This window comes from Puma concolor, chromosome B3 (assembly GCF_028749965.1).
Source record: "Puma concolor isolate L17-30 chromosome B3, mPumCon1.1.hap2, whole genome shotgun sequence".
Taxonomy (NCBI): Eukaryota; Metazoa; Chordata; class Mammalia; order Carnivora; family Felidae; genus Puma; species Puma concolor.
In genome coordinates, this window is record NC_141672.1 from 88580502 (window position 1) to 88593731 (window position 13230).

A 13230-nucleotide genomic window follows, 5' to 3' on the forward strand; every position below is an offset into this window, starting at 1 on the left:
TCGAGCCCCGCGTCAGGCTCTGGGCTGATGGCTCAGAGCCTGGAGCCTGTTTCCGATTCTGTGTCTCCCTCTCTCTCTGCCCCTCCCCTGTTCATGCTCTGTCTCTCTCTGTCCCAAAAATAAATAAACGTTGAAAAAAAAATAATAAAATAAAAATAAATAAATAAATAAATAAAAACATCCTTTTTCTAAAAAAAAATATGTAAAGCTTCATGAATTTACATGTTATCCTTGCACAGGGGCCATGCTAATCTTCTCTGTATCGCTCCAGTTATAGTTTATGTACTGCCAAAGCGGGCATTATTTACATCTTTAAAGAAAAAAGTGAGAGTGGTTAACAACCTAAGAGCATATTTTATTAAAGTAAATACCTAGATATTTGGATGAAAGTGAAAATGAAAAAGTTGGACATTGAAAATCTGAAAACCTTACAACAGGAAGAAGGAAAAGCATTTTAAGTTAAAAGAACACTGTGGGGGCGCCTGGGTGGCGCAGTTGGTTAAGCGTCCGACTTCAGCCAGGTCACGATCTCGCGGTCCCTGAGTTCGAGCCCCGCGTCAGGCTCTGGGCTGATGGCTCAGAGCCTGGAGCCTGTTTCCGATTCTGTGTCTCCCTCTCTCTCTGCCCCTCCCCCGTTCATGCTCTGTCTCTCTCTGTCCCAAAAATAAATAAACGTTGAAAAAAAAAATTTTTTTTTAAAAATAAATAAATAAAAGAACACGGTGAACAATGCAAAATGGGAGCAAACAATGCAAAATGGACATTGAAAATCTGAAAACCTTACAACAGGAAGAAGGAAAAGCATTTTAAGTTAAAAGAACACTGTGAACAATGCAAAATGGGAGCAAAGTACTGTGTGTGTCAGGCAAAGTGTCTGATATGGCTGGAGCAAATGGTGAGAGAAAATAATGGAATATAGGTTGGAATCAGGTTAAGGATGGCCTTGAATGCCATATTAAGGTTTCTGGTTTATAACATGCAGGCAAATGGAATTCATAAAAAATTTTAAGTAGGGATGGGACATGATCAGGAAAGTTCTTGGGATGTATACTTTGCTGGAGATAAAAAGAACAGACTGGAAGGAGGAGGTGGGGAGACCAACAAGGAAACTCTCTTAATAATCCAAACAAAGAAACCACAAGAGTACTACAAGCACAGAGCAATGTGAATGTGAAGGAGGGAATGAACGTCAGAGACAAAATGAGCTCCGGGGAGAATAAATCTAGAAGGAGAAGGGAAGAACTGGAGAAATGAGCCCAGACCTATTGCTAACCAAAGGGAAGAGATCAGAGAGTGGGTGGAAAGCATGGAGAACTATGTAATATAGCCCCCAATGGAAGTAAGAAAATAGCTGAAATTGTGGGGTGCTAACAGAGAAATGGACTCTTAAAAATTTTGTTAAGTAGGTCACTATAACCCTAGGCACTAGAAGTTTCAACTGAATAGCAGAAAGGAAGCAGGAAAAGAAAACAAGCCATTGCAAGAGTTGAGATACAAAGGATCAACATGAGACCCAGATGAAGTGAGGAAATTAAGGCATACTTCAAATCAGGAAGAAACAATAATGAACATGATGATTCAAATTATTAAGTAAACAAAAGTTCAACTCTGAAGCTAAATGGAACAGAATACTGTAAATGTACGCAGCTCAGGACTTCTATGTGCCTCACACATCCCTATTTAATGTAACTAATACATCTCAAAGTTAAATAGTAGAGTTAAATAGTAGAGGGTCTCAAAAGCAACCATATAAACAACTCACTAGTAGTGCAACAGAGACTATACATCATTCCCGTTGTAATGCATTCTGATGGTCCTATACTAAGGATACTAAGTATGGTAAATAATTTATATTTATGTTTTGAGGGAATTTCCTTGTGGTGATGCAATAGTTTTGTATCCTAGACTATATACGTGTATCTATGGATACAATAGATTGTATACAATAGATTATAGATATAATAGATTGTGTCCACATATTGTGTGTTTTATCCATAGATTGTGGTGTTGGGTGTACAAATCAATACATGTGATAAAGTTTCACATACTCTCTTCCCTCATGTAAAAAAAAAATAGTGAAAGCTGACTCAGGTCAGGTCTGCACTTAAGGTGATAATCGTATACCAATATCTCCTTCCTAGTTTGGACAACGTACTACAATTATGTAAGATATTATCACCAGGAGAAACTAGGTGAAGGCCATATGACAACTGTACTATTTTACAATAGCTCCCTGAATCTGCTCCATACTCCAAAACAAGTACTGTCAGGTCTACAAAAGAGAGAAGATTTAATACAAATTTTAGAATGGAGGTTATGTGTAGAGCTGCAATGGCCAATAAAATAGCAACCTAAAACTAAACAAAATTTAAGGGGCACCTGGGTGGCTCAGTCCATTGAGGTCTGACTCTTGATTTCAGCTCAGGTCATGATCCCAGGGTTATGCGATGATTGGGCCCTGTGTCAAACTCCTTGCTGAACATGGAGCCTGCTTAAGATTCTCTCTCCTCTCTCTCTCTCTCTCTCTCCCTCCCTCCCTCTCTCTCTCTCAACTCCCTCCCTCTCTCTCTCCCCCTCATCCCTCTCCCCCATTCTGTCTCTCTCAAATAAAAAACAACACAGAGAGAAAATAAATAAATGAAATTTAAAATTCAGTCCCTCACTTGCTCTGGCCACATTTCAAGTGCTCAACAGCTCCATGTAGCTAGTGGCTACCATATGAGTATAGATACAGAACATTTCCATCCTTGCAGTAACTTCAATTAGACCATACTGCTTGAGGGAAAAAAAAAGGGGTGGGATGTAAGGTGGTAATAAGATATTTCTTAACATAGATGGAGGCCACAGATGTTTTAATATTCTTCCTTAAAATTTTTATGTTTTTTTTTTTTTTTACATTCTTCTGGAACACATATGGCAAGACAAAATCAAAATACTGATTTTTGCAGATAACATGACAGCATACCTAGAAAATCTAAGTGTTTCAACTTAAGTTTCTTAAAAGGAATGAATAAATTAAACAAAATTGTACTACATAAAACAAATCTACAAAAGCAACTTTTGATTTGATATTAGTGGAACAATATGAGAAAATGATTTCAATCATAATCATGATCCAAAAAGTATGAAATTAATTTTATTTGAGATTTAAAGAAAACTATGAAAATCTTACTGAAATCTTAAAAGGAACCGGCTAGTGATATGTAAATAAAGGGAAAGTTCATTCCTCACACAGCCTGAACTATGTTCACCCACAATAATGTTCTCTCAGTTCTCTCCTCTTGCTCTTTCACAGTGCTAACCAGATCCTCACCCAGGTTAAAACCAACTCTCAGACTAACCTGTAAATCTAAACAAGCAATTAAAGGTGTCTGGAGAAAAACAAACAACTGTCCTGACAACCTCCCCTTAAATTGCCATAATACTCAAATGAGCTTTCAGCACAGGCCAGCAATCTATTTTGCTGATGCTAGTTTCCCTCTCTCCCTCTCCATGGTAACTATTATTTCACTTGTCCTCTTCTCTCCTCAAACTTCAACACCATTCTGCACTCCCAGCAAAAGGCCTTGCCTCTTTCTGCACTGAGAAAATAAAAGCAATGAGAGAACTTCAACTTCCCACCACCAAACCTAAATGCTTCCCTGTATCTGTCTCCACTTAATTTTGCCTTTTCTCAGTTACAATGGATAAAGTGTTCTTGCTCTTAAAGAATGGGCTAACCCCATCATTTGTGCCCAGGTTCCTTTCCTTGATGGCTACGCAAGAATGTGGCTCCTTGAATTATTCTTCCTCTGTCCTACATTATCATTTTTTTTCATGTCTCCTAGAGCATTACCATCAGTACACAAGCATGCTAAAATAACTGCCATTAAAAAAAAAAGGAATAGGGGCGCCTGGGTGGCGCAGTCGGTTAAGCGTCCGACTTCAGCCAGGTCACGATCTCGCGGTCCGTGAGTTCGAGCCCCGCGTCAGGCTCTGGGCTGATGGCTCAGAGCCTGGAGCCTGTTTCCGATTCTGTGTCTCCCTCTCTCTCTGCCCCTCCCCCGTTCATGCTCTGTCTCTCTCTGTCCCAAAAAAATAAATAAACGTTGAAAAAAATTAAAAAAAAAAAAAAAAAAAAGGAATAAACTAAGGAAGGATTTTACTTCCCTTTCAGCCCCTTTCCTGTTTTACCACTCTTCTTTAAAAAAAAAAAAAAAAAAAAAAAAAAAGAACCAGCTCTTCCCATAGCGGCCTAAGGTGATCTCTGACAACGGTTCACTATTCACTTGGTCCAGAAAACTCTACACAATCATGCAAATCAAAAAGTACAAATCTTCGTGTCCACTTTAAGAATACACATGAAACTGCCCAGGCCATGAAGGGTATGCATATCCAAAAAGCCACCAAGTATCTCAAAGATGTCACTTTGCAGAAGCGACGTGTGCCATTCTATCACTATACTGGTGGAGTTGGTAGGTATGTCTAGGCCAAACAGTGGGGATGGACACAGGGTTGGTGGCCCAAAAAGAATGTGGAATTTTTACTGCACAGGCTTAAAAATGTGGAGAGTAATAGTGAACTTAAGGATTTAGATGTAGATCCTCTAGCCATTGAACAAATCCAGGTGAACAAAGCCACCAAGATGTGGTGTAGAACTTACAGGGCTCACGGTCAGATTAACCCATATATGAGCTCTCTCTGTCACACTGAGATAATCCTTACTGAAAAAGAGCAAATAGTTCCTAAACCAGAAAAGTTTTCACAGAAAAAAAAGCATTTCCCAGAAGAAACTGAGGAAATAAAAACTACGGCCCGGGAGTAAATTCTACATAAAATAAATGCAAATAAAAGTAAAAACAAAAAAAATTTAAATCTAAAAAAATAAACTCCTCCAGAAAATTGTCTATACTCCCTTTCTCTATTTCTCCCCAATCCTCTCTTTAACCCACTCCTATTAAGTTTTCATTGTTCTACAAACCTATTCTTATGAAAGTCACAAAAAGGTTTCATCTTGCCAATCCAGGTCAGTTCTCAGTTCCCACCTTACTTGACCTATCTGTAGCATCCGGGATAGGACAGCACCAGGTGGGCGATAACCACCTACATATATGAAGCACTTTCTTCACTTAACTCCCAAGATACCACACTGATTTTCCTCCCCCCCCCCAACCTTTTTTTAATGTTTATTATTGAGAGAGAGACAGACAGACAGAGCACAAATGGGGGAGGGGCAGAGAGACAGGGAGACAAAGAATCCAAAGGAGGCTCCAGGGTCTGAGCTATGAACACAGAGCCTGATGGGGGCTTGAACTCACAATCCATGAGATCATGACCTGAGCCGAAGTCCTGACACTCAACCAACTGAGCCACCCAGGCGTCCCTGATTTTCCTCCTACCTCATTGGCTGATTCTCCTTCCCACTGTTCTGGGCTAGCTCATAGTTTTCTCTTTTTTTAAGTTTATTTATTTTGAGAGAGAGAAAAAGCAAGGGACAGCATGCACACGAGTAGGGGAGGGAGAGAGAGAGATGAAAAAGAGAATCCCAAGCAGGCTCCACACTGTCAGCACAGAGCTGGGCACAGGTCTCCATCCCACAAACCATTTGAGTTCATAACCTGGGCTAAAATCAATAGACCCTCAACTGACTGAGCCACCTCGGTGCCCCTCACAGTTCTTTTCTACCCATCATCCAGTTGCCAAAGTAACCAGCGGCTCAGACTTTTATCTAGCTATATGGGCTCCTGAGCCATCGAATCTCATTCCACTTTCTTCTTTTATATTGATGATTATATAATATTTCTCCTTTAATCTGTTTTTTAATATAATTTATTGTCAAGTTGGCTTACATACAACACCCAGTACACCTCCCAACAAATGCCCTCCTCAGTGCCCATCACCCACTTTCTCCTCTCCCCCAGCCCCCATCAACCCTCAGTTTGTTCTCAGTTTTTAAGAGTCTCTCATGGTTTGCCTCCTTCCCTCTCTATTTTTTCTCCTTCCCTGCATCCGTGGTCTTGTGTTAAGTTTCTCAAGATCCACATATGAGTGTGGATCGTATGATATCTTTCTCTGACTTATTTCATTTAGCACAATACCCTCCAGTTGCATCTACATTGCTGCAAATCGCATGATTTTATTCTATTACATTGTCAAGTAGTATTCCATTGTACATATAAACCACATCTTCTTTATCCATTCATCAGTTGATGAACATTTAGGTTCTTTGCATAATTTGGCTATTGTTGAAAGCGCTGCTATAAACATTGGGGTACATGTGCCCCTATGCATCAGCACTCCTGTATCCCTTAGGTAAATTCCTAGCAGTGCTATTGCTGGGTCATGGAGTTCTACTTTGAATTTTTTGAGGAAACTCCACACTGTTTTCCAGAGCAGCTGCACCAGTTTGCATTCCCACCAATAGTGCAAGAGGGTTCCCATTTCTCCACATCCTTGCCAGCATCTATAGTTTCCTGATTTGTTCATTTTAGCCATTCTGACCAGTGTGAGGCGGTATCTCAGTGTGCCTTTGATTTGCATTTCCCTGATGAGTGAAGTTGAGCATCGTTTCATGTGTCTGTTGGCCATCTGGATGTCTTCTTTACAGAGGTGTCTATTCATGTCTTCTGCCCATTTCTTCACTGGATTATTTGTTTTTTGGGTGTGGAGTTTGGTGAGTTCTTTAGAGATTTTGGATACTAGCCCTTTATCCGATTTTCATTTGCAAATATCTTTCCCCAATCCATCAGTTGCCTTTTAGTTTTGTTGACTGTTTCCTTTGCAGTACAGGAGCTTTTTATCTTGATGAGGTCCCAATAGTTCATTTTTGCTTTTAATTCCCTTGCCTTTGGAGATGTGTCAAGTAAGAAATTGCTGCAGCTGAGGTCAAAGAAATTGTTGCCTGCTTCCTCTTCTAGGGTTTTGATGGTTTTCTGTCTCAGATTTAGGTTTTTCATCTATTTTGAGTTTATTTTTGTATACAATGTAAGAAAGTGGTCTAGTTTCATTCTTCTACATGTTGCTGTCCAGTTCTCCTAGCACCATTTGTAAAGAGACTGTCTTTTTTCCAATGGATACTCTTTCCTGATTTGCCAAAGATTAGCCATATACTTGTGGGTCCAATTCTGCGTTCTCTATTCTATTCCACTGGTCTATGTGTCTGTTTTTGGGCCAATACCATATTGTCTTGATGATTACAACTTTGTATTAGAGGCTAAGGTCTGGCACTGTGATGCCTCCCGCTTTGGTTTTCTTCTTCAGTATTACTTTGGCTATTCAGGGTCTTTTGTGGTTCCAAACAAATTTTAGGATTCTTTGTTCTAGCTTTGAGCATAATGTGGGTGCAATTTTGATAGGGATTACACTGAATGTATAGATTGCTTTGGGTAGTATTGCCATTTTAACAATATTTATTCTTCCAATCCATGAGCATATGGGATATTTTTTTTAATTTAATATTTTATTTTAAAAATTTTCCATACAAATTAGCATATAGTGCAACAATGATTTCAGGAGTAGATTCCTTAGTGCCCCTTGCTCATTTACTCCATCCTCCCTCCCACAACCCCTCCCATAACCCTCAGTTTGTTCTCCATATTTATGAAACTCTTCTGTTTTGTCCTCCTCCCTGTTTTTATACTATTTTTGTTTCCCTTCCCTCATGTTCATCTGTTTTGTCTCTTAAAGTCCTCATATGAGTAAAATCATACGATTTTTGTCTTTCTCTGACTGACTGATTTCACTTAGCATAATACCCTCCAGTTCCATCCACGTAGTTGCAACTGGCAAGATTTCATTCTTTTTGATTGCTGAGTAATACTCCATTGTATGTATATACCACTTCTTCTTTATCCATTCATCCATCGATGGATATTTGGGCTCTTTCCATACTTTGGCTATTGTTTGTAGTGCTGCTATAAACATGGCGGTGTATGTGTCCCTTCGAAACAGCACACTGTATCCCTTGGATAAATGCCTAGTAGTGCAATTGCTGGGTCGTAGGGTAGTTCTATTTTTAGTTTTTTGAGGAACCTCCATACTGTTTCCCAGAGCAGCTGCACCAGCTTGCATTCCCAAGCATATGGAATGTTTTTCCATTTCTTTGTGTCTTCTTCAATTTCCTTCATAAGCTTTCTATAGTTTTCAGCATACAGCTGTTTTACATCTTTCGTTAGGTTTATTCCTAGGTATTTTATGGTTCTTGGTGCAATTGTAAATGGGATGGGTTTCTTGATTTCTCTTTCTGTTGCTTCATTATTGGTGTATAAAAACACAACTGATTTCTGTACACTGATTTTGTACCCTGCGAATTTGCTGAATTAATGTATCAGTTCTAGAAGTTTTTTGGTGGAGTCTTTCAGGTTTTCCATGTAGAGTATCATGTCATCTGCAAAAAGTGAAAGTTTGACTTCTTCTTTGCCAATTTTAATGCCTTTTATTTCATTTTGTTGTCTGACTGCTATGCTAGGACTTCCAACACTATGTTAAACAACAGCAGTGAGAGTGGACATCCCTGTTGAGTTCCTGATCAGGGGAAAAGCTCTCAGTTTTTCTCCATTGAGGATGATATTAGCTGTGGGCTTTTCATATATGGCTTTTATGATGTTTAAGTATGTTCCTTCTATCCCGAATTTCATGAGGGTTTTTATTAAGAAAGTATGCTGTATTGGGGTGCCTGGGTGGCTCAGTCGGTTAAGCAGCCGACTTCAGCTCAGGTCATGATCTTGTGGTCCATGAGTTCAAGTCCCGCATCAGGCTCTGTGCTGACAGCTCACAGCCTGGAGCCTGTTTCAGATTCTGTGTCTCCCTCTCTCTGACCCTCCCCCATTCATGCTCTGTCTCTCTCTGTCTCAAAAATAAATAAACGTTAAAAAAATTTTTTTAAATAAAAAAAAAAGAAAGTATGCTGTATTTTGTCAAATGCTTTTTCTGCATCTATTGACAGGATCACATGGTTTTTACCCTTTCTTAAGGTGATGTATCACATTGATTGATTTGTGAATACCGATCCAGCCCTGCAGCCCAGGAATGAATCCCACTTGATCATGGTGAATAACTCTTTTTATATGTTGTTGAATTCGATTTGCCGATGTCTTGTTGAGAATTTTTGCATCCATGTTCATCAGGGATATTGGCCTGTAGTTCTCCTTTTTTGTGGGGTCTCTGTCTGGCTTGGGAATCAAAGTAATGCTGGCTTCATAGAATGAGTCCAGAAGTTTTCCTTCCATTTCTATTTTTTGGAACAGCTTGAGAAGGATAAGTATTAACTCTGCTTTAAATGTCTGGTAGAATTCCTGAGGGAAGCCATCTGGTCCAGGGTTCTTATTTGTTGGGAGATTTTTGATAGCTGATTCAATTTCTTTACTAGTTATAGGTCTGTTCAAATTTTCTTTTTCTTCCAGTTTGAGTTTTGGTAGTGTGTGGGTGTTTAGGAATTTGTCCATTTCTTCCAGTTGTCCAGTTTGTTGGCATATAATTTTTCATAGTATTCTCTGATAAATTGCTTGTATTTCTGAGAGATTGGTTGTAATAACGCCATTTTCATTCGTGATTTTATCTACTTATGTCCTCTCTCTTTTCTTTTCGAGAAGCCTGGCTAAAGGTTTATCAATTTTGTTTATTTTTTCAAAAAACCAACTCTTAGTTTCATTGATCTGTTGTTTGTTGTCGTTTTTTTTTTTTTTTTTTATTCTATATTGTTTATTTCTGCTCTGATCTTTATTATTTCTCTTCTTCTGCTGGGTTTGGGGTGCCTTTGCTGTTCTGCTTCTAGTTCCTTTAGGTGTGCTGTTAGATTTTGTATTTTGGATTTTTGTTTCTTGAGATAGGCCTGGATTGCAATGTATTTTCCTCTTAGGACTGCCTTTGCTACATCCTAAAGGCTTTGGATTGTTGTGTTTTCATTTTAATTTGTTCCCATATATTTTTAAAATTTCTTCTTTAACTGCCTGGTTGACCCATTTGTTCTTTAGTAGGATGTTCTTTAACCTCCATGCATTTGGAGGCTTTCCAAACTTTTTCTTATGGTTGATTTCAAGTTTCATAGCACTGTGATCTCAACATGTGCATGGTATGGTCTCAATTCTTTTATATTTATTGAGGACTGTTTTGTGACCCAGTATGTGATCTACCTTGGAGAATGTTCCATGTGCACTCGAGAAGAATGTATATTCTGCTGCTTTATGCTTTTTTTTTTTTTTAAATCTAAATATATCTATTAAGACCATCTAGTCTAGTATATCATTCAGGGCCATTGTTTCTTTATGGATTTTCTGTCTAGATGATCTGTCCATTGCTGTAGGTGGAGTATTAAAGTCCCCTGCAATTACCACATTCTTACCAATAAGATTGCTTATGTTTGTGATTGTTTTATAGATTTGGGTGCTTCTGAATTTGGTGCATAGACATTTATAATTGTTAGCTCTTCCTGATGGATAGGCCCTGTGATTACTATATAATGCCCTTCTTCATCTCTTGTTACAACCTTTAACTTAAAGTCTAGTTTGTCTGAAATAAGTATGGCTACGCCAGCTTTGTTTTGACTTCCAGTAGCATGATAGATGGTTCTCCATCCCCTCACTTTCAATCTGAAGGTGTCGTCAGGTCTAAAATGGGTCTCGTGGAGATAGCAAATAGATGGGTCTTTTTTTTTTTTAATCCATTCTGATACCCTGTGTCTTTTGATTGGAGCATTTAGTCCATTTACACTCAGTATTATTATTGAAAGACATGGGTTTAAAGTCATTGTGTTATCTATAGGTTTCATACTTGTAGTGATGTCTCTTGTCCTTTGTGATCCATGCAACATTTCACTCACAGAGTCCCCCGTAGGATCTCTTTTAGGGCTGGTTTATTGCTGATGAATTCCTTCAGTTTTGTTTGTATGGGAAAACCTTTATCTCTCCTTCTATTCTGAATGACAGGCTTGCTGGATAAAGGATTCTTGGCTGCATATTTTTCCTGTTCATCACATTGAAAATTTCTTGCCACTCCTTTCGGGCCTGCCAAGTTTCAGTAGATAGGTCTGCTACTACCCTTATGTGTCTACCCTTGTATGTTAAGGCTGGTTTATCCCTAGCTGCATTCAGAATTCTCTCTTTATCTTTGTATTTTGCCAGTTTCACTATGACATGCCGTGCATAAGATCGATTCAAGTTACGTCTGAAGGGAGTTCTTTGTGCCTCCTGGATTTCAGTGTTTGTTTCCTTCCGCAGACTGGGGAAGTTCTCAGCTACGATTTATCCAAGTATACCTTTGGCCCCTTTCTCTTTTGTTCTTCTTCTGGAACTCCTATGATACGGATATTGTTCCGTTTCATTGAATCACTTAGTTCTCTAATTCTCCCCTTGTGATATGGAATTTTTTATCTCTTTTTCTCAGCTTCCTCTTTTTCCGTAATTTTATCTTCTAATTCACCTATTCTCCCCTCTGCTTCTTCTCTCCTCATTGTGACCACCTCTATTTCAATTTGCACCTCATTTATAGCATTTTTAAATTTATCATTACTATTTAGTTCCTTGATCTCTGCAGCAATAGATTCTCTGCTGTCTTATATGCCTTTTCAAGCCCAGATATTAATCTTATGACTATTATTCTCAATTCTTGTTCAGTTATACTGTTTATATCTGTTTTGATCAATTCTTTAGCTGTTATTTCTTCCTGGAATTTCTTTTGAGGAGAATTCTTCCGTTTCGCCATTTTGGCTAGTTTTCTGTCCCTTATGTATTTTAAAAGCTTGTTATGTGCCCTGCTCCTGCAAGCACTACTATATTAAAGAGGGGTCATACACTGTCCAGGGTGTGGCCCTTCAGGAGATGTTTTTTGGAGAGTATTACTTGCTGTCTGTTGTTGTGACTTGGGTTACTTTGTCTCCCTACTTGTGGTGATGCTTTGGACCTCCCACCAGGTGTGCTTTGATTTGTTGAAGTAGCCCTGGAAAGGAAAACAAACAGAGAAACAGAAAACAAAAACACACAAACACACAAACAAAAAAAGACAAACAAAAAAACAGAAACACCAGCTACAAGTAAACCACAGGGTGGAGGCAGTGCTGATGAAAGAGGCCTTATCCCATACAAAGAAATGATGGGGGCGGGGGGGGGGGGGGGGAGGGAAGAAAGAATAAAAATTCACCAGAGAAACTATATGGCTTAATCCAGAGAGAGAGAAAGGAAAATAAAGGAGGTGGGGAAAAAGAAAAAGAAAAGAAAGTTACCCAGACAGATAAACTATATGGCTTAATCCAGAGAGAGAGAAAGGAAAATAAAGGAGGTGGGGAAAAAGAAAAAGAAAAGAAAGTTACCCAGACAGATAAACTATATGGCTTAATCCAGAGAGAGAGAAAGGAAAATTAAGAAGAAGGCAGGGAAAAATGAAAGAAGGTAAATTTGTTCAGAGAGAAACAATACAGCTTAATCCAAGACAGAGAAGGGAGAATAAAGAAGGAGGTGTGGAACAGGTATCAAGAGAATGGATTAAATATGTCTGCTGAAACAAACCAGAGTAACCAGACTAGAGGGAAGAGATAAGAAAGAGAAAAGGAAGGAACAATGTATCTACATACATTAAACCAGGCAATGCAGCAGGGCAGGTCTGGAGGAGGGGCTGTCTGGTTCCTCAGCGTCTACCCTGTCCCAGTAGATATGCAGTTACCTGCGCGGAGGGGCATGGTTTGGTGTAGGCTGGTCTCGCCTCCACTGTGGGTCCTGCTGTCTGATCCCTGAGGCCTCACCTTGGTGGTTTAAGGAGAAAAATAGCGACCCCCCCCCAGTCTCTCCTCCACAGACCCGGTGTCCCAAACCACTCTGTTTCAGCCATCCTCACTGTGCCACGGGTGTAAATGAAGCAGTTTGTCTCGTTTCCCCAACTCCTATGCCTGGCACTTGGCTGGGATTCAAATTCTTGCTCCCCGGGTTCCGGTACAGGGGAAGCGCCTCTCTGCGCCACCCGATATGTGGTCCCTGGCTGGCGGGAACAAGCAGGCTTTGTCCTGTCCCACAGCACTCCAGGGAGGGGATTGCTTTCTCCTACTGTGGACTGCATCCCTGACCTAGCCACTGAGCCCGGGGCTGGCTCCCCCTCTCCTCAGGTGTGCCATTCCGGCCAGCCAGCCCCAGTCTGGAGCAAGCCCCACAGTTAGAGATTGGATCTTTCTCCATCCTGGTCTGAGATTTTTCTCTTGTCGAGATACAGTCCTATGCTTCCCTAGCTGCTCTTTCTCTTCCTTTTGTCTCTCTGCAGAAGCAGATCCCT

General features: G+C 39.8%; 1 protein-coding gene and 1 non-coding gene across 6 annotated transcripts in view; both read right to left on the minus strand.

Annotated features, from left to right (window-relative positions):
* The window catches only part of TTBK2 (tau tubulin kinase 2), a 160000-nt gene that overhangs the window by 65722 nt on the left and 81048 nt on the right, over positions 1–13230 (minus strand). The window lies entirely within an intron of this gene.
* LOC147580189 (U6 spliceosomal RNA) lies at positions 195–301 on the minus strand. Its single transcript, XR_015253076.1, has one exon. It is a non-coding gene; the product is annotated as a U6 spliceosomal RNA (small nuclear RNA).